General features: G+C 42.9%; 1 pseudogene; it reads left to right on the forward strand.

The window, feature by feature from the left end:
* The first annotated feature begins 19,746 nt into the window (after nt 1-19,746).
* LOC142288281 (U2 spliceosomal RNA) lies at nt 19,747-19,953 on the forward strand (annotated as a pseudogene).
* Nucleotides 19,954-20,543: the final 590 nt, after the last annotated feature.

Raw genomic sequence — 20,543 nt, forward strand, 5'->3', positions numbered from 1 at the left:
TTCACATCACAAGAAGGGGGTCTACAGGCTAGTGCAAGAATACGAGCAAGTCTTCAGCAAACATCCGCTAGACTTTTGAAGAATAAAAGGGGTCAAACACTACATCCCCACAAGTGCACACCCACCCATCAAAGAGAGATATAAGCCAAAACTACCTGCACATTACCAGTGTACCAAGGACATGTTGAGCAACATGAAGGAGGCTGGGGTTATCCGTGACAGTTGTAGCCTCTGGGCAGCTCCGTTGGTCCTGTTAAAGAAGAAGGACAGCACCACTCCCCTGTATTGAGGAATAGCTAGCTGCATTGAGAACTGCAAATTATTTTTCTACCCTTGATCTCACTAGTCGCTATTGGCAAGTGTCCGTTGCTGAGGCAGACCGGGAGAAGACCGCCTTTGCCACCCCGATGGGTCTCTGCGAGTTCAAAAGCATGCCCTTCGAGCTGTGCAATTTGCCAGGAACCTTCCAGAGGCTGATGGAATGCTGCTTGGGACACCGAAACTTTGAAACGGTACTGCTATACCTTTATGATGTTATTGTTTATTCTAAAGCAAACAAGATTTTAGGGTGTATAAAAAGGGAGATTAGATCCGGTGATCCCAACGTATTGTTACCCCTCTATAAATCACTTGTAAGGCCACATCTGGAATATGGGGTAAAGTCCTGAGCAGGTTGATAACCATTGGTTTGAGCATGGTAGGGTGTAGTGCGCATCTTCCTGCATCGGTAAAAGCTGCAGAAGTCCTTGAAGATTTCCGCTTCAAAGGCTGTGCCTTGATCTGTGAGGACTCTCTCTGAGTAGCCATGAGGTCTGCATAAGTGTGCTTGGAAGACCTTCGCTGCAGTATGGGCCATTAGATCTTTGACTTGTACCACAACCATAAATCTCGAGTAGTTGTCTACCATCGTAAGTGCATACGTGAGCTCGCCTCGATATTCTGCAACAAAACTCCCTTTTTCGATTTCAGTTTCAGCAAACACTCCTCTTCCTGTAGAAAATATTTATCATTACCTAAGACAGTCATTCTAATGCATGACAATATTAAGGCAATTTAGTTAAAACTTGTTTTAACTCACCTTTAAGGGGATTGATGTATTTCATGGTCAATCCAGGTTTGTCAGTGATGGCACTGACATAATGTATGGCGTCTTTTTCGGGCGTTATCCTTTGCCTTTTCATTGTGAAAATCCAGTTGCCTATATCAAAGCAAATTCTACTACTTGTAAAGTATGCAGAAAATGAAATGTAGAACATATAACATCAACTGCTTAGGAACGCATCATAGGTTAGTACTTAAAAGGATATTGTCATGTTCTAGTCATAATGCAAGCTGGACATTTTTCATGTTACCCTGTAATCGCCGGCCTGTTCTAATGCTCACAAGCCAAGATATAGGCTCAGCTGCTACGGCTTCCCTCTGCCTTCTGAATGAAACTTGAATATGTCTGGGTCACTGTGTATATAGCAGGTGCTCAGAAAAAATAAGAGTCAATTCAATAGAAATAGCTCTGGCACACTATAGTGATCAATAACGTAAGAAAGGAACTCTTGGAATGCTGAAAATTCTTTATTTGTGCAAAAGGATAATTCATCCAACGTTTCGACCTTGTTTTTAGGTCTTTATCAAGGATAAAGTTATCTAAGATCATAAAGGGTTACAAAACCATATAAACACGTAATTAGTACATAGTACAACATAACAGTACAATATATTGCTACTTGAGAGTACAATGGGTCAAATGACCATGATGCACATACAAAAAATTTTTCCAAAGCCATAGTGAAAACATTTGTACTGAGGAAAGAAAATTTCCACATGACCTATCTGGAGAAACATTCTGGATCAAACAACCAAAAATAGTCAAGCAGGTAAATACACACCTATATGGATAACAGGATGATATGTGTTCAATTGTATAGCGTCATTGCCATTAAGGTACAAATGGAAAACTTGCAATCCTATATAGTGAAGGAAATGAACACATATCATATCAAAGAACACAGGAACATGGGTGTGAGAAAAACCTCAATGTTTATACTTTGTTCTTTATAATGGTGTGAACATGTATATGTCTCAGTACCTTATGCACTTGAGAATTCTAGTGAGTAGATCATGAAAGCCTATTTCAGAACTGGAATCGGTAAATAATTGTAGGTGGAATCTAAATGAAAAGATGGTACAAGTGTTATCATGACACGTGGGCTATAACACAATGGACCGTGTGACAAAGAAGAAAGGAGAGAAAGAAGAGGAAGAAAATGCAACTACCTGTAACATTACGTGATAGTCACTGGTAAGTATCACTTGACAATTCAAGTGAAAAAGGATTCCTTTATTAAAGGGTTCTCAGTCGCCTCAGGATCATGAAATACTAGGGTAAATGATATGAGAATGGGTAAGAAGCACCACTAAAGGAAATATGAGATGCAGGACATATATCTATAAACCCCTGAACTACATGATAGAAATAAAAAGAAGAAAAAAGAAAAAAAAGAAGAAAGAAGAAGAACACATAGAATGCGGAAAGAGAATGGGTACAACTACCTGAGTTACTGCAGGGAGGCCCCTGGTTGGTATTGTGAGGGTTAGTGGAATTCCTTCACTGAAGGGTTCTCAGTTGCCTCAGGTTCGTGAAAAATGCTATAGACAAATAATGCCCGGAGAAAAGGGGTTCATATACAGCGAATAATGGTAATACAAGGTACATGTGTCACATGTAATAGTATATATATATATATTGTACTAAGCTCTACACCAGAAATAGAAAGTAGTCCCTCTGCCTTCTGTCTAGGTGCCCTGAGTTCTGTCCTGTAAACTGTCACAGGGACCCAGACACACATGTGTAGTAGGGGAATATCCCTGCTGAGATGCCAGTGCTAGAGCACTCGTTTGCTGTGGAGTTGAACGCTATGTGAGCAGTTCTTACCTTCAATGAGCAGAAGTCTCTTTTTTCAGATTTCAATATCTCTGTGGGTATCTGGCAGAAATATGGAATACTCTTTACTGCTAAGACCCTGTACACCACTCCCACTAAAGGGGGCTTTACACGCTGCGACATCGCTAATGCGGAGTCGTTGGGGTCACGGAATTTGTGACGCACATCCGGCCGCATTAGCGATGTTGCTGCGTGTGACACCGATGAGCGATTTTGCATCGCTGCAAAAACGTGCAAAATCGCTCATCGGTGACATGGGTCTCCATTCTCGATTATCGTTACTGCAGCAGTAACGATGTAGTTCGTCGCTCCTGCGGCAGCACACATCGCTCCGTGTGACACCGCAGAAACGAGGAACCTCTCCTTACCTGCCTCCCAGCCGCTATGAGGAAGGAAGGAGGTGGGCGGGATGTTCCGGCCACTCATCTCCGCCCCTCCGCTGCTATTGGGCGGTCGCTCAGTGATGTCGCTGTGACGCCGCACGGACCGCCCCCTTAGAAAGGAGGCGGTTCGCCGGTCACAGCGACGTCGCCGGGCAGGTAAGTATATGTGACGGGTCTGGTCGGTGTTGTGCAGCATGGGCAGCGATTTGCCCGTGTCGCGCAACAGATGGGGGCGGGTATCCACACTAGCGATATCGGGACCGATATCGCAGTGTGTAAAGTAGCCTTTAATAAACTGTGTAAAGGATTTTAAGTAAAAATCCACAATAAACCAGCGCTAGATGGGTTTTTATAATTTTATTAATAGACCACAAATAAAAAATTTTTTGCTATCCTTGTTTCAAGACAGAGTATTTGATAATATACAATACACTGATTTTTACTAAAACCAAGGACCACATAAAACAAGGACCACATAAAATAAAAAATGAAAGTAATGAGAATAAAATTATTTTGTATAACCAATTAACTTCGAGGTGATACAATATTCACATTGATTTAGTTTTACCAGTCTAATGTAATGCCCCGGCCGGTGGCATATATTTTGTTTGGTTAATAATTTAGACTTATACAATGAAAGATGTACTATACCACCCCTGGCTAACTTACAAGTTTTAAGTTGTACAATATAAGTTTGCGACGTTATATTCATATATAGGAAGGCAAACAATATTGGCAATTTAGTGGCACCCACCATACGTAATCTTACAGCACCTAATAAGGGAGGATTATTTGGCCTGAAAGGTTTTTTTCCATGCAAAAGCTGTATAGTATGTAAGAATACAAAAAATATTTCACGGAAATCCTTCTTACAGGGGCAGTCAGAAGTCATGATTAGAGAATTTATTACATGTCAATCAAAGGGAGTAGTATATTGCATTCAATGTCCCTGTCAGAAAAAATACATTGGGAGAACTATTAGACCCCTATGGAAAAGGGTGGGTGAGCACATTAGAAGTGTTAAAAATAAATGTACTAAGCACCCCCTATCCAGACATTATGTGTTAAAACATGGAGGGTCCTTTAAAGGATCCCAAGTATGGGGCGTACAAAAAATAACTAAGGATTGGAGAGGTGGCGATTTCATTAAAAAAATGTCACGAGCAGAAAGCCAATGGATTTTTGAATTGAACACCTTGAAACCATATGGACTCAATAATGATATAGAACTGTTTGCTTTTAATTAATTTATATTTTTATAGGTAGAGGAGTAATAGGTACTGATAATAATACGGAGAGAAGGAAAAAAAAAAAAAAAAAAAAAATAAAGCGATTGTCATGGAGATATATGTGTATATATGCATAATATATATTAAAATTGGTGCTTCACTTGCCCAAGGTTGATGTAGATATAAGGGGCTTTTCATATTATAGCAAATTTATATTACACCTTTATGATGTCCTTTTGTTAAATTTATTGTTGAAAAAAAGCATATGCATATATACACATTGTCTTCCCAGTATATGATGATACAAGCAAGGCTATATATAGGTCTTTTTAGAAAAACCTTTAGAAAAACCTTTGCACATAATTATATTATATGGCTATTATGAACGGTCTTTCACAAATTGATATATGTAGTGGTCATTGAATGTTGGTTGAATTTAAACATTGTTTAATTTTATGCAAATTATAACCAATTAAATATATGCATAAATAGTGCTCTAGGCAACAGCTGAGTTATCCTTGAGGAAGGGGGCCGTTACACGCCCCCGAAACGCGCGTCGGATCAGGACTCTGTTTTTGCCTACCTCACCTGTGCGGTGATAACCTGCCAAGTAATCTCTCCCTCGTGTGGAATCAACCGGCTTCCACTGGACACGGTACGGATTGCCTGCTGGAGAGGTTGAGAGGTTACCGCTGACATTTCCTTTGTCTGCAACCAGGATACATTGGTACCTCCAGCGGTTCTGCATTGCTCGTTTGGAAGCGGATCGGAGCCTTGTGTGGTGCTAACCTGCCAAGCAACTTCCTCCTGTGTGGAATCAGTCAGCTGACACTGGATACGGTCTGGACTGCCCGCTGGAGAGGCTGAGTAGTTACCGCTGATCTTATTGTTGTCCGCAGCCAACATCTTGGTGCTTTCAGTGGCTTCGTACTGCTTGATTTCGAAAGTACATTTGGGAGAATACGGGACCGGCTGGTTTGTGGCCTTGTGAAGTGTTATAAAGGCTCTGTAAAGAGGGATGTCGGTAACCATACATCTCCCCCAGAGCCAGCACTAGTCGCGGCCACTGGCCTCAAAACGTCCGCTCTGGAAGTCTAACAGGTCAATCCTGTACATAGCGGTTCCAGCCTAATCAACGGAGAAATCCGGGGTGTTTTTTGCGGTCAAGTTGTTGTGAGGTTTATTCCCCCAGGCCCTGGGGGCGAATATAACGTCGCAAACTTATATTGTACAACTTAAAACTTGTAAGTTAGCCAGGGGTGGTATAGTACATCTTTCATTGTATAAGTCTAAATTATTAACCAAACAAAATATATGCCACCGGCCGGGGCATTACATTAGACTGGTAAAACTAAATCAATGTGAATATTGTATCACCTCGAAGTTAATTGGTTATACAAAAGAATTTTATTCTCATTACTTTCATTTTTTATTTTATGTGGTCCTTGTTTTATGTGGTCCTTGGTTTTAGTAATAATCAGTGTATTGTATATTATCAAATACTCTGTCTTGAAACAAGGATAGCAAAAAATTTTTTATTTGTGGTCTATTAATAAAATTATAAAAACCCATCTAGCGCTGGTTTATTGTGGATTTTTACTTAAAATCCTTTACACAGTTTATTAAAGGCTACTTTACACACTGCGATATCGGTCCCGATATCGCTAGTGTGGATACCCGCCCCCATCTGTTGCGCGACACGGGCAAATCGCTGCCCATGCTGCACAACACCGACCAGACCCGTCACACATACTTACCTGCCCGGCGACGTCGCTGTGACCGGCGAACCGCCTCCTTTCTAAGGGGGCGGTCCGTGCGGCGTCACAGCGACGTCACTGAGCGACCGCCCAATAGCAGCGGAGGGGCGGAGATGAGTGGCCGGAACATCCCGCCCACCTCCTTCCTTCCTCATAGCGGCTGGGAGGCAGGTAAGGAGAGGTTCCTCGTTTCTGCGGTGTCACACGGAGCGATGTGTGCTGCCGCAGGAGCGACGAACTACATCGTTACTGCTGCAGTAACGATAATCGAGAATGGAGACCCATGTCACCGATGAGCGATTTTGCACGTTTTTGCAGCGATGCAAAATCGCTCATCGGTGTCACACGCAGCAACATCGCTAATGCGGCCGGATGTGCGTCACAAATTCCGTGACCCCAACGACTCCGCATTAGCGATGTCGCAGCGTGTAAAGCCCCCTTTAGTGGGAGTGGTGTACAGGGTCTTAGCAGTAAAGAGTATTCCATATTTCTGCCAGATACCCACAGAGATATTGAAATCTGAAAAAAGAGACTTCTGCTCATTGAAGGTAAGAACTGCTCACATAGCGTTCAAATCCACAGCAAACGAGTGCTCTAGCACTGGCATCTCAGCAGGGATATTCCCCTACTACACATGTGTGTCTGGGTCGCTGTGACAGTTTACAGGACATAACTCAGGGCACCTAGACAGAAGGCAGAGGGACTACTTTCTATTTCTGGTGTAGAGCTTAGTACAATATATATATATATACTATTACATGTGACACATGTACCTTGTATTACCATTATTCGCTGTATATGAACCCCTTTTCTCCGGGCATTATTTGTCTATAGCATTTTTCACGAACCTGAGGCAACTGAGAACCCTTCAGTGAAGGAATTCCACTAACCCTCACAATACCAACCAGGGGCCTCCCTGCAGTAACTCAGGTAGTTGTACCCATTCTCTTTCCGCATTCTATGTGTTCTTCTTCTTTCTTCTTTTTTTTCTTTTTTCTTCTTTTTATTTCTATCATGTAGTTCAGGGGTTTATAGATATATGTCCTGCATCTCATATTTCCTTTAGTGGTGCTTCTTACCCATTCTCATATCATTTACCCTAGTATTTCATGATCCTGAGGCGACTGAGAACCCTTTAATAAAGGAATCCTTTTTCACTTGAATTGTCAAGTGATACTTACCAGTGACTATCACGTAATGTTACAGGTAGTTGCATTTTCTTCCTCTTCTTTCTCTCCTTTCTTCTTTGTCACACGGTCCATTGTGTTATAGCCCACGTGTCATGATAACACTTGTACCATCTTTTCATTTAGATTCCACCTACAATTATTTACCGATTCCAGTTCTGAAATAGGCTTTCATGATCTACTCACTAGAATTCTCAAGTGCATAAGGTACTGAGTAGAGTTGAGCGCGGTTCGTGGTTCGTGGTTCTCCAGTTCGCGGCTCGAGTGATTTTTGGGCTGTTCGAGATCGAACTAGAACTCGAGCTTTTTGCTAAAAGCTCGATAGTTCTAGATACGTTCGAGAACGGTTCTAGCAGCAAAAAGCAGGGCTTTTTACAGCTACAGTGAGCAGGAGCCATCGCTGGCAGCCTGCCACAAGCTGGTAACCAAGATAAACATCGGGTATCCAAGCAAAGCGCTTTGGTTAGTAACCCGATGTTTATCTTAGTTACGTGCAGGAAGCCCACACTTTCCCGCTCAGCTCGCTCCGCCCCCTCCTGCCCGCGGCATGTACACATACATACACATACACAAACACACACACACACACACACACACATCCACCCCCCCCCCGCCCGCCCGCCCGCCCGCCCGCCCGCCCGCTCGCTCGCTCGCTCGCTCGCTCGGCTTACCTGCGGTGATGAAGTCCCGCCATCCCGACCTCAGCGCTGTCACTGTCCTCCATGGCCGCCGCTTGTCACATCACCTCTCGCTTCCGACCCGAGACTGACACTGGCGGTGACGTCACGGACCTCTCGCGATACTTGATGTGAAGGCGCCGGTCATTGACCTCAGTGACAGGGGCTGTCAGTGTGCTGGAGATCAGCGCAGGTAATGTACCTCACTGACAGCAGCACTTGTCATGCCCTGCAGTGACCTGGGCTGACCCATTGATGTTAGCTCAGGTCACTGCACTGCTCTCCCAGCCAATGGGGAACATCCTGCTCTTCATTGACTGGGACAGTGTGCATCGTCATGGCAACCCCTTGGATTACACCAGACCTGGATTTGTTTTTCAATCTAATAAATTGGTTAAAGAGGGAATGTTTTGGGGAGTGTTTTTTCAAATAAAAATGTGTTTGTCGTGTATTTTTTTTTATTACTGACTGGGTTGGTGATGTCGGGTATCTGATAGACGCCTGACCTCACCAACCCCAGGGCTTGATGCCAGGTGACATTACACATCTGGTATTAACCCCAAATATTACCCCGTTTGCCACCGCACCAGGGCGCGGGATGAGCTGGGGCGAAGCACCAGGATTGGCGCATCTAATGGATGCGCCACTTCTGGGGCGGCTGCGGCCTGCTATTTTTAGGCTGGGGAGATTCCAATAACCATGGACCTCCCTAGTCTGAGAATATCAGGCCCCAGCTGTCTGCTTTACCTTGGCTGGTGATCCAATTTTGGGGGACCCCTACGTGGTTTTTTTTTTTAATTATTTATTTAATTTAAAATAACAGCGTGGGGTGCCCTCAGTTTTGGATTACCAGCCAAGGTGAGGTTGCCAGCTGTGGTCTGCAGGCTGCAGCCGTCTGCTTTACCCTAGCTGGCTACAAAACTAGGGGGAACCCTATGTCATTTTTTTTTTCATTTTTTTGGCTAAATACAAAGCTAAGCACCCCTTAGTGCCACATGAAAGGTACCAAAGGGTGTTCCACTTTTTCTCCATTTTTTTCTCCACTTTCTCTCCACTTTTTCTCCACTTTTTCTCCATTTTTTTCTCCACTTATTCTCCACTTTTTCTCCTCTTATTCTCCACTTTTTCTCCACTTTTTCTCCACTTTTTCTCCTCTTATTCTCCACTTTTTCTCCACTTTTTCTCCACTTTTTCTCCATTTTTTTCTCCACTTTCTCCACTTTTTCTCCACTTTTTTCTCCACTTTTTCTCCTCTTATGCTCCACTTTTTCTCCTCTTAATCTCCACTTTTTCTCCACTTTTTCTCCACTTTTTCTCCACTTTTTTCTCCACTTTTTCTCCTCTTATGCTCCACTTTTTCTCCACTTTTTCTCCACTTTTTCTCCACTTTTTCTCCACTTTTTCTCCACTTTTTCTCCACTTTTTCTCCTCTTAATCTCCACTTTTTCTCCTCTTATGCTCCACTTTTTCTCCACTTTTTCTCCACTTTTTCTCCTCTTAATCTCCACTTTTTCTCCACTTTTTCTCCATTTTTTCTCCACTTTTACTCCACTTTTTCTCCACTTTTTTCTCCACTTTTTCTCCTCTTATGCTCCACTTTTTCTCCACTTTTTCTCCACTTTTTTCTCCACTTTTTCTCCTCTTATGCTCCACTTTTTCTCCACTTTTTCTCCACTTTTTCTCCACTTTTTCTCCTCTTATGCTCCACTTTTTCTCCACTTTTTCTCCACTTTTTCTCCTCTTAATCTCCACTTTTTCTCCACTTTTTCTCCACTTTTTCTCCACTTTTTCTCCACGTTTTCTCCACGTTTTCTCCACTTTTTTCTCCACTTTTTCTCCTCTTATGCTCCACTTTTTCTCCACTTTTTCTCCACTTTTTCTCCACTTTTTCTCCACGTTTTCTCCACGTTTTCTCCACTTTTTTCTCCACTTTTTCTCCTCTTATGCTCCACTTTTTCTCCACTTTTTCTCCACTTTTTCTCCACTTTTTCTCCACTTTTTCTCCACTTTTTCTCCACTTTTTCTCCACTTTTTTCTCCACTTTTTCTCCACTTTTTCTCCTCTTATGCTCCACTTTTTCTCCACTTTTTCTCCACTTTTTCTCCACTTTTTCTCCACTTTTTCTCCACTTTTTCTCCTCTTAATCTCCACTTTTTCTCCTCTTATGCTCCACTTTTTCTCCACGTTTTCTCCACTTTTTTCTCCACTTTTTCTCCTCTTATGCTCCACTTTTTCTCCACTTTTTCTCCACTTTTTCTCCACTTTTTCTCCACTTTTTCCTCCACGTTTTCTCCACGTTTTCTCCACGTTTTTCTCCACTTTTTCTCCTCTTATGCTCCACTTTTTCTCCACTTTTTCTCCACTTTTTCTCCTCTTAATCTCCACTTTTTCTCCACTTTTTCTCCATTTTTTCTCCACTTTTACTCCACTTTTTCTCCACTTTTTTCTCCACTTTTTCTCCTCTTATGCTCCACTTTTTCTCCACTTTTTCTCCACTTTTTTCTCCACTTTTTCTCCTCTTATGCTCCACTTTTTCTCCACTTTTTCTCCACTTTTTCTCCACTTTTTCTCCTCTTATGCTCCACTTTTTCTCCACTTTTTCTCCACTTTTTCTCCACTTTTTCTCCTCTTAATCTCCACTTTTTCTCCACTTTTTCTCCACTTTTTCTCCACTTTTTCTCCACTTTTTTCTCCACTTTTTCTCCACTTTTTCTCCTCTTATGCTCCACTTTTTCTCCACTTTTTCTCCACTTTTTCTCCACTTTTTCTCCACGTTTTCTCCACGTTTTCTCCACTTTTTTCTCCACTTTTTCTCCTCTTATGCTCCACTTTTTCTCCACTTTTTCTCCACTTTTTCTCCTCTTAATCTCCACTTTTTCTCCACTTTTTCTCCACTTTTTCTCCACTTTTTCTCCACTTTTTTCTCCACTTTTTCTCCACTTTTTCTCCTCTTATGCTCCACTTTTTCTCCACTTTTTCTCCACTTTTTCTCCACTTTTTCTCCACTTTTTCTCCACTTTTTCTCCACTTTTTCTCCTCTTAATCTCCACTTTTTCTCCTCTTATGCTCCACTTTTTCTCCACGTTTTCTCCACTTTTTTCTCCACTTTTTCTCCTCTTATGCTCCACTTTTTCTCCACTTTTTCTCCACTTTTTCTCCACTTTTTCTCCACTTTTTCCTCTACGTTTTCTCCACGTTTTCTCCACTTTTTTCTCCACTTTTTCTCCTCTTATGCTCCACTTTTTCTCCACTTTTTCTCCACTTTTTCTCCTCTTAATCTCCACTTTTTCTCCACTTTTTCTCCACTTTTTCTCCTCTTATGCTCCACTTTTTCTCCACTTTTTCTCCACTTTTTCTCCACTTTTTCTCCACTTTTTCTCCACTTTTTCTCCACTTTTTCTCCTCTTAATCTCCACTTTTTCTCCTCTTATGCTCCACTTTTTCTCCACGTTTTCTCCACTTTTTTCTCCACTTTTTCTCCTCTTATGCTCCACTTTTTCTCCACTTTTTCTCCACTTTTTCTCCACTTTTTCTCCACTTTTTCCTCCACGTTTTCTCCACGTTTTCTCCACTTTTTTCTCCACTTTTTCTCCTCTTATGCTCCACTTTTTCTCCACTTTTTCTCCACTTTTTCTCCTCTTAATCTCCACTTTTTCTCCACTTTTTCTCCATTTTTTCTCCACTTTTACTCCACTTTTTCTCCACTTTTTTCTCCACTTTTTCTCCTCTTATGCTCCACTTTTTCTCCACTTTTTCTCCACTTTTTTCTCCACTTTTTCTCCTCTTATGCTCCACTTTTTCTCCACTTTTTCTCCACTTTTTCTCCACTTTTTCTCCTCTTATGCTCCACTTTTTCTCCACTTTTTCTCCACTTTTTCTCCTCTTAATCTCCACTTTTTCTCCACTTTTTCTCCACTTTTTCTCCTCTTAATCTCCACTTTTTCTCCTCTTATGCTCCACTTTTTCTCCACGTTTTCTCCACTTTTTTCTCCACTTTTTCTCCTCTTATGCTCCACTTTTTCTCCACTTTTTCTCCACTTTTTCTCCACTTTTTCTCCACTTTTTCCTCCACGTTTTCTCCACGTTTTCTCCACTTTTTTCTCCACTTTTTCTCCTCTTATGCTCCACTTTTTCTCCACTTTTTCTCCACTTTTTCTCCTCTTAATCTCCACTTTTTCTCCACTTTTTCTCCATTTTTTCTCCACTTTTACTCCACTTTTTCTCCTCTTATGCTCCACTTTTTCTCCACTTTTTCTCCACTTTTTTCTCCACTTTTTCTCCTCTTATGCTCCACTTTTTCTCCACTTTTTCTCCACTTTTTCTCCACTTTTTCTCCTCTTATGCTCCACTTTTTCTCCACTTTTTCTCCACTTTTTCTCCTCTTAATCTCCACTTTTTCTCCACTTTTTCTCCACTTTTTCTCCACTTTTTCTCCACTTTTTCTCCACTTTTTTCTCCACTTTTTCTCCACTTTTTCTCCTCTTATGTTCCACTTATTCTCCACTTTTTCTCCACTTTTTCTCTACTTTTTCTATGGTCGGTCTACCCATTAGCTCTGCCATGCATAGTGTAGCTCTACACCTACTGCACATGTTACTTTATGATTGACATCTCTTTCGTACCAGAGCTGTCTAAGTCTACTCTGACCCCATATTTGTCATTACTATATTGTCCTTGTACTGTATTATGACATTTGTATCATGTGTTTCATTTCTTGCTGTGTTGCAATTTTTTTGCTGCATCCCAATTGTACCTCTACATTGTTCGAGTTTATGTTATTGTTCTCTCACTCTTATGTGATACTGATTATTGTCATTTTTCATGATTACATGCAGATAAGTCCAATCTGACGAAGGCTCAGGCCGAAACGTCATTTGTAACTTGTTTTGGACAAAAACATATATGCTTATGAAAAAAAAATTTTCTTAATACGGACCAATAAAGAGTGATTTTGCATTACTATCCGTTGTGACTTACTGACTTAGTCTGGGAGATATAGAGTGCCGAGGTTACTCACTAATTTTATCTATTATTACCTCTGAGCACCTATATACCAGTGAGCAGAGCTTCCTCTACAGTAGTTCTCCTGATTAGGCATGCCCTTACCTCATGAGCAGGGCATTGCAGCTTTGGTAGCAACCATTACGACATGGACTCTGCTGCTGTGGACCCGGGGAGAGTGAGTGCAGATTCATTGCACCCACACTCCTCACATGAAGGGTCCGCACTCCTAGAAAATGGGGGATACGTTCCCTGAGTGTCTCCCCCCCCATATTCTAGACGGTCCAGAGTCGTCGTGGGACCCCTTTATTTTTTTTCTTACAATAAATTGGTGAAAGAGGAAATGTTTTGGGGACTGTTTTTTCAAATAAATTTCTTTTGTCGATTTTTTGTTTTTGTTAGTACTGACAGTTTATGATGTTGGGTATCTAATAGACGCCATGACATCACAAACTGCTGGGCTTGATCTCAGGTGACTTTACAGCTAGTATCAACCCGATTTATTACCCCGTTTGCCACTGCACCAGGGCACGGGATGAGCTGGGGTGAAGCGCCAGGATTGGCGCATCTAGTGGATGCGCCACGTCTGGGGTGCCTGCGGCCTGCTATTTTTAGGCTGTGAAGGCCCAATAACTATGGACCTTCCCACCCTGAGAATACCAGACCACAGCTGTCCGCTTTACCTTGGCTGGTGATCCAATTTGGGGGGTCCCCTACTTTTATTGTGTAATTATTAATATTTATAAAATAATTATAAAAAAGAGCCTGAGGGGACCTCCACATTGGATCCCCAACCACGGTAAAGCTGCCAGCTGTGGTTTTCAGGCTACAGCCGTCTGCTTTACCCTAGCTGGCTATCAAAAATGGGGGGACCCAACGTAATTTTTTTTTTTAACTATTTTTTAAATAGAAAAAATTAATGGGCTTCCCTGTATTTTGATTGCCAACCAAGGTAACGGCAGGCAGATGGGGGTGGCAACCCATAGCTGTCTGCTTTATCTGCGCTGAGAATCAAAAATACCGCGGAGCGCTACGTCATTTTTTTAAAGATTTATTTTTACAGCACTGTGATGTCCAGCAATCAAAATACAGGGAAGCCCATTTTATTTTTAGTTATTTAAATAAATAATTAAAAAAAATATATGTTAGCTCCCACTGCATTTTTTGTATTGCTAGCTAAGGGTAATCCAAGCAGCTACTGGCTGCTAACCCCCACTGCTTGGTGTTACCTTCACTGGCAATGGAAAATCCAGGGAAGCATTTTTTTTTTTTTTTGCCAAAAAGCTACAAAAAAAGGACGTGAGCTTCGCCATATTTTTGTATGCTAGCCAGGTATAGCAGGCAGGTGCTGGAAGAGTTGGATACAGCGCCAGAAGATGGCGCTTCTATGAAAATGCCATTTTCTGAGGCGGCTGCAGACTGCAAATCGCAGCAGTGGGGCCCAGAAAGCTCAGGCCAACCTGTGCTGCGGATTCCAATCCCCAGCTGCCTAGTTGTACCTGGCTGGACACAAAAATGGGGCAAAGCCTACGTCATTTGTTTTCTAATTATTTCATGAAATTCATGAAATAATAAAAAAAGGGCTTCCCTTTATTTTTGGTTCCCAGCCGGGTACAAATAGGCAACTGGGGGTTGGGGGCAGCCGTACCTGCCTGCTGTACCTGGCTAGCATACAAAAATATGGCGAAGCCACATAATTTTTTCAGGGGGCAAAAAACTTCTGCATACAGTCCTGGATGGAGTATGCTGAGCCTTGTAGTTCTGCAGCTGCTGTCTGTCTGTATGGAGAAGAGCAGACAGCAGCTGCAGAACTACAAGGCTCAGCATACTCCATCCAGGACTGCATGCAGAAGTTTTTTGCCCACCAAAAAAATGACGTGGGCTTCGCCATATTTTTGTATGCTAGCCAGGTACAGCTGGCAGCCACGGGCTGCCTCCAACCCCCAGTTGCCTATTTGTACCCGGCTGGGAACCAAAAATATAGGGAAGCCCGTTTTTTTTAATTATTTCACTTATTTCATGAAATAATTAAAAAACAAATGACGTGGGCTTCGCCCTATTTTTGTGTCCAGCCGGGTACAACTAGGCAGCTGGGGATTGGAATCCGCAGCACAGGTTAGCCCGAGGTTTGTGGGCGCCTCTGCTGCGGATTTCAGTCCGCAGCCGTCCCAGAAAATGGCGCTCTCATAGAAGCGCCATCATCTGGCGCTGTATCCAACTCTTCCAACAGCCCTGGAGCCGGGTGGCTTGTTGGGTAATCATGAGTTAATACTGGCTTTGTTTTACCAGCCAGTATTAAGCCAGAGATTCTTAATGTCAGGCACGTTTGACCCGGCCATTAAGAATCTCCAATAAAGGGTTAAAAAAAGACACCACACAGAGAAAAAATACTTTAATAGAAATAAATACACAGACACATTAGAGACTCCATCTTTATTACCCCTGTCAGCCCTCCACGATCCTGCTCTTCTGTCTTCTTTCTTTCTAGTGTAGTAGTAGTGACGATTGTAGTGAGGGGCATCACTTGGGGCTGGGGAACCTCCATCCTAACTACAATGCTCACTACAATCGGGAAGCAGCGTGCAGCCTTCACTCCGTGAGTGATCACTGCTGGCTGCTAGCGGTAACGCTGACAGACGCGTTACCATAGCAACGGTGCTCCCGGAGCCGCGGTTAGCGGTGACGTCACCGCTAACTGCGTTGCTATGGCAACGGTGATCTCCGTTAATGACCGGCTGTGTCAGCCGGTCCCTAACGGAACGGGGAGTCGACCGTGTGCTAGAGCATGTCGCCGGTACACGGCGATACACATATGTGCACCGTGTACCGGAGAGATGCACTCGCAGGTCCTACATGACGTGTCATAGTCATGTGACCAGTCTGTAGCCAATGAGATAATAGCCACGTGACTGGTCACATGGCTATTTTGACGTCACGATAGGTCCTGCTTCTCTGCTGGCAGTGCAGGTCACCGGGAGGATTCAGCGATCATCGGATGGAATAGCGGCAGGAGACAGAGTGCAGAAGGGATCGCGAGGACCGGTAAGTGTTATGGCAATGTTTATTAACTGTTTGTGTACATTTATAATGCATTTTTATGTGTTTGTGATTGCCTCCCATTATAGCCTATTGGTTCTAGTTCGGTTCGTCGAACGTTCGACGAGCCGAACTCGAGCCAGACCCCCCGTTCGGCGAACCGCCTCGAGCCGAACCGGGACCGGTTCGCTCATCTCTAGTACTGAGACATATACATGTTCACACCATTATAAAGAACAAAGTATAAACATTGAGGTTTTTCTCACACCCATGTTCCTGTGTTCTTTGATATGATATGTGTTCATTTCCTTCACTATATAGGATTGCAAGTTTTCCATTTGTACCTTAATGGCAATGACGCTATACAATTGAACACATATCATCCTGTTATCCATATAGGTGTGTATTTACCTGCTTGACTATTTTTGGTTGTTTGATCCAGAATGTTTCTCCAGATAGGTCATGTGGAAATTTTCTTTCCTCAGTACAAATGTTTTCACTATGGCTTTGGAAAAATTTTTTGTATGTGCATCATGGTCATTTGACCCATTGTACTCTCAAGTAGCAATATATTGTACTGTTATGTTGTACTATGTACTAATTACGTGTTTATATGGTTTTGTAACCCTTTATGATCTTAGATAACTTTATCCTTGATAAAGACCTAAAAACAAGGTCGAAACGTTGGATGAATTATCCTTTTGCACAAATAAAGAATTTTCAGCATTCCAAGAGTTCTTTTCTTACGTTATTGATCACTATAGTGTGCCAGAGCTATTTCTATTGAATTGACTCTTATTTTTTCTGAGCACCTGCTATATACACAGTGACCCAGACATATTCAAGTTTCATTCAGAAGGCAGAGGGAAGCCTTAGCAGCTGAGCCTATATCTTGGCTTGTGAGCATTAGAACAGGCCGGCGATTACAGGGTAACATGAAAAATGTCCAGCTTGCATTATGACTAGAACATGACAATATCCTTTTAAGTACTAACCTATGATGCGTTCCTAAGCAGTTGATGTTATATGTTCTACATTTCATTTTCTGCATACTTTACAAGTAGTAGAATTTGCTTTGATATAGGCAACTGGATTTTCACAATGAAAAGGCAAAGGATAACGCCCGAAAAAGACGCCATACATTATGTCAGTGCCATCACTGACAAACCTGGATTGACCATGAAATACATCAATCCCCTTAAAGGTGAGTTAAAACAAGTTTTAACTAAATTGCCTTAATATTGTCATGCATTAGAATGACTGTCTTAGGTAATGATAAATATTTTCTACAGGAAGAGGAGTGTTTGCTGAAACTGAAATCGAAAAAGGGAGTTTTGTTGCAGAATATCGAGGCGAGCTCACGTATGCACTTACGATGGTAGACAACTACTCGAGATTTATGGTTGTGGTACAAGTCAAAGATCTAATGGCCCATACTGCAGCGAAGGTCTTCCAAGCACACTTATGCAGACCTCATGGCTACTCAGAGAGAGTCCTCACAGATCAAGGCACAGCCTTTGAAGCGGAAATCTTCAAGGACTTCTGCAGCTTTTACCGATGCAGGAAGATGCGCACTACACCCTACCATGCTCAAACCAATGGTTATCAACCTGCTCAGGACTTTACCCCATATTCCAGATGTGGCCTTACAAGTGATTTATAGAGGGGTAACAATACGTTGGGATCACCGGATCTAATCTCCCTTTTTATACACCCTAAAATCTTGTTTGCTTTAGAATAAACAATAACATCATAAAGGTATAGCAGTACCGTTTCAAAGTTTCGGTGTCCCAAGCAGCATTCCATCAGCCTCTGGAAGGTTCCTGGCAAATTGCACAGCTCGAAGGGCATGCTTTTGAACTCGCAGAGACCCATCGGGGTGGCAAAGGCGGTCTTCTCCCGGTCTGCCTCAGCAACGGACACTTGCCAATAGCGACTAGTGAGATCAAGGGTAGAAAAATAATTTGCAGTTCTCAATGCAGCTAGCTATTCCTCAATACAGGGGAGTGGTGCTGTCCTTCTTCTTTAACAGGACCAACGGAGCTGCCCAGAGGCTACAACTGTCACGGATAACCCCAGCCTCCTTCATGTTGCTCAACATGTCCTTGGTACACTGGTAATGTGCAGGTAGTTTTGGCTTATATCTCTCTTTGATGGGTGGGTGTGCACTTGTGGGGATGTAGTGTTTGACCCCTTTTATTCTTCAAAAGTCTAGCGGATGTTTGCTGAAGACTTGCTCGTATTCTTGCACTAGCCTGTAGACCCCCTTCTTGTGATGTGAAGGTGTGGAGTCAGTGCCTACGTGTAATTCCTTACACCACTCCTCTGGCTGACTTGGTGAGCTGTCACTGAATGGGTGGGCTGAAGCAATGGTGGATGCTGCTGTTTGGATAGCATGTGTATCTACTGAGAACAGCTTATCAATGGTGGCAAATCGGAGCAGCTTAATCTCTTGCTCTCCGCAGTTCAACACTCTCATGGGCACTCTTCCCTTCCATATTAATGAATAAAACTATGATGTAAATAGCATATAGATACCCCACAAATGCAGATAAAAGTAGGTTATGGGAAAAGGGGGAAGAGAGAAACAGGAAAATAGTGGAATAAAGTATACCTTCCAGGTGGGAGATGAAATGGCAGCACAGCCAGTGGAGGTGAAGCAAGGGGAGCCTGCAACTAAAGAGTTGAGAGCGTTATCACATGGTGACTGAGCCTGATTGTAACGGGAGCATAGAGGTGCCGATCCTGTCTTACCTGCGTTGGTGTAGAAGTGGGTGTCCTGTGGTGGAGTCAGCTATGTGCAGTGGTGGCCGTGGGTTCTTTTATGTGCGACCGTAGTAATAGCTGCGCCCACTTCCTGTATGGGAGTGGAATGCAGTGAGGGTAATGGAACGCACGCCTGCGCATTTGTGTTTAACGTCGCGCATGTGCAGAACGGAGAAAAGGCTGCGCTCACTTCCTAATGAAAGGGAGTGAGACGCATCTGGGAAGGGAAGGGAAAAGATTAGGGTTTGGGGATGATGAAAGGGCTTTCTACGGGCAAGGATGGCAAAGGGTGGCAGTGACGGAAAGTCAGGCAGCCTGTCCTGTCCTGTCCTGTCCGTCCGTCTTTTTGTATCATGAATTGGAAAGACTGCAAGGGGGAGGGGAGGTGCTTGTGTCCAAAAGGAGGAGTTATTCAGATTCATTGCAGTGGGCGGCGGCTGCAAAAAGCACCATTCTTCTTGTTTTTGCTCTGCAAAACAGCCTTTTCAAGGGTTGGCTTGGGTGACAAAATGTCTTCTGTAGGCGTGGGTTTGTCTCCCTCTCCCTAATATGTGTCCGGTATAGGCCAGGGTGCCACTCAAGGCCGTAACCAATTCGGGTTATAGCTTCTCGGCCTTTTGGCTAAGATCAAGTGTAGTTTCGGAGGACGCTACCTTGGTCGGTACTGGAAGGTGCCTGGGATTGCACGTCTGCCGGCCTTGAGGAAGTGTGTGCGCCTTCTGGTGACACATAGCCCTCTTGTGCCTGGACGGTTCCCAGGCAACGGGAGGCGATCACCTTTGTTATTTTGAAGTCCTACTGATAAACAGAAAAAAAAAAAAATTAAATCTGTTCTTATCAGTTTAATATCTGATACGTCCCCTCTCTGGGGACCATATATTAAATGGATTTTTAGAACAAGGAGATGGAAAAAATCTTGCTCTGTCCACTCCACGCATTGACCTGGTATTGCAGTACCTCCAGGACCGGTGCACCCCTTCTTAACCCAGTTTCCAAAAGCAGAACTCAATTCACCTGATTCAAATGAGCCCCATTAGTGAATTGAAAGAAAGCAAAAACTTTATATGCACCTCAATTTGGCCAATTCACTTTTCACACTTTCACCCTTTTTTTTATCTTTCACACCTTTTACTTGCTTTATTGATGCAAAAAGCTGTGCCAAATAGCAAACTCATCTCCACTCAACTTGACCAACTCTGCTATGTCCCGTGCAGTATCTTATTCTCAGTCTTATCTAGATCATTTGCAATTGAATAGAATAGATCCCTTTTGGCTGCTTATGACTGTGTAAAATATGTAGTTTTACTGGGCTGGGATGAGAGAATCCATTGAAGCATGGTGTAGGGATTGTGGTTCCTGTGTGCTAAGAAGAGAGGCTGGCACCAGCCAGAAAGCCCCATTGCAGCCAATAATCACTTAATAACTTTTTCAACTTGTCATCATATGGGAGGCCTTCCATTCCTTGTAGTAGTCTAGTTGCCCACCTTTGAACTGACTCTAACTTCTGAATGTCCTTTTTAAAATGTGGAGCCCAAAACTGGTTCCCATATTCCAGATGTAGCCTTACAA

This window comes from Anomaloglossus baeobatrachus, unplaced genomic scaffold (assembly GCF_048569485.1).
Source record: "Anomaloglossus baeobatrachus isolate aAnoBae1 unplaced genomic scaffold, aAnoBae1.hap1 Scaffold_81, whole genome shotgun sequence".
Taxonomy (NCBI): Eukaryota; Metazoa; Chordata; class Amphibia; order Anura; family Aromobatidae; genus Anomaloglossus; species Anomaloglossus baeobatrachus.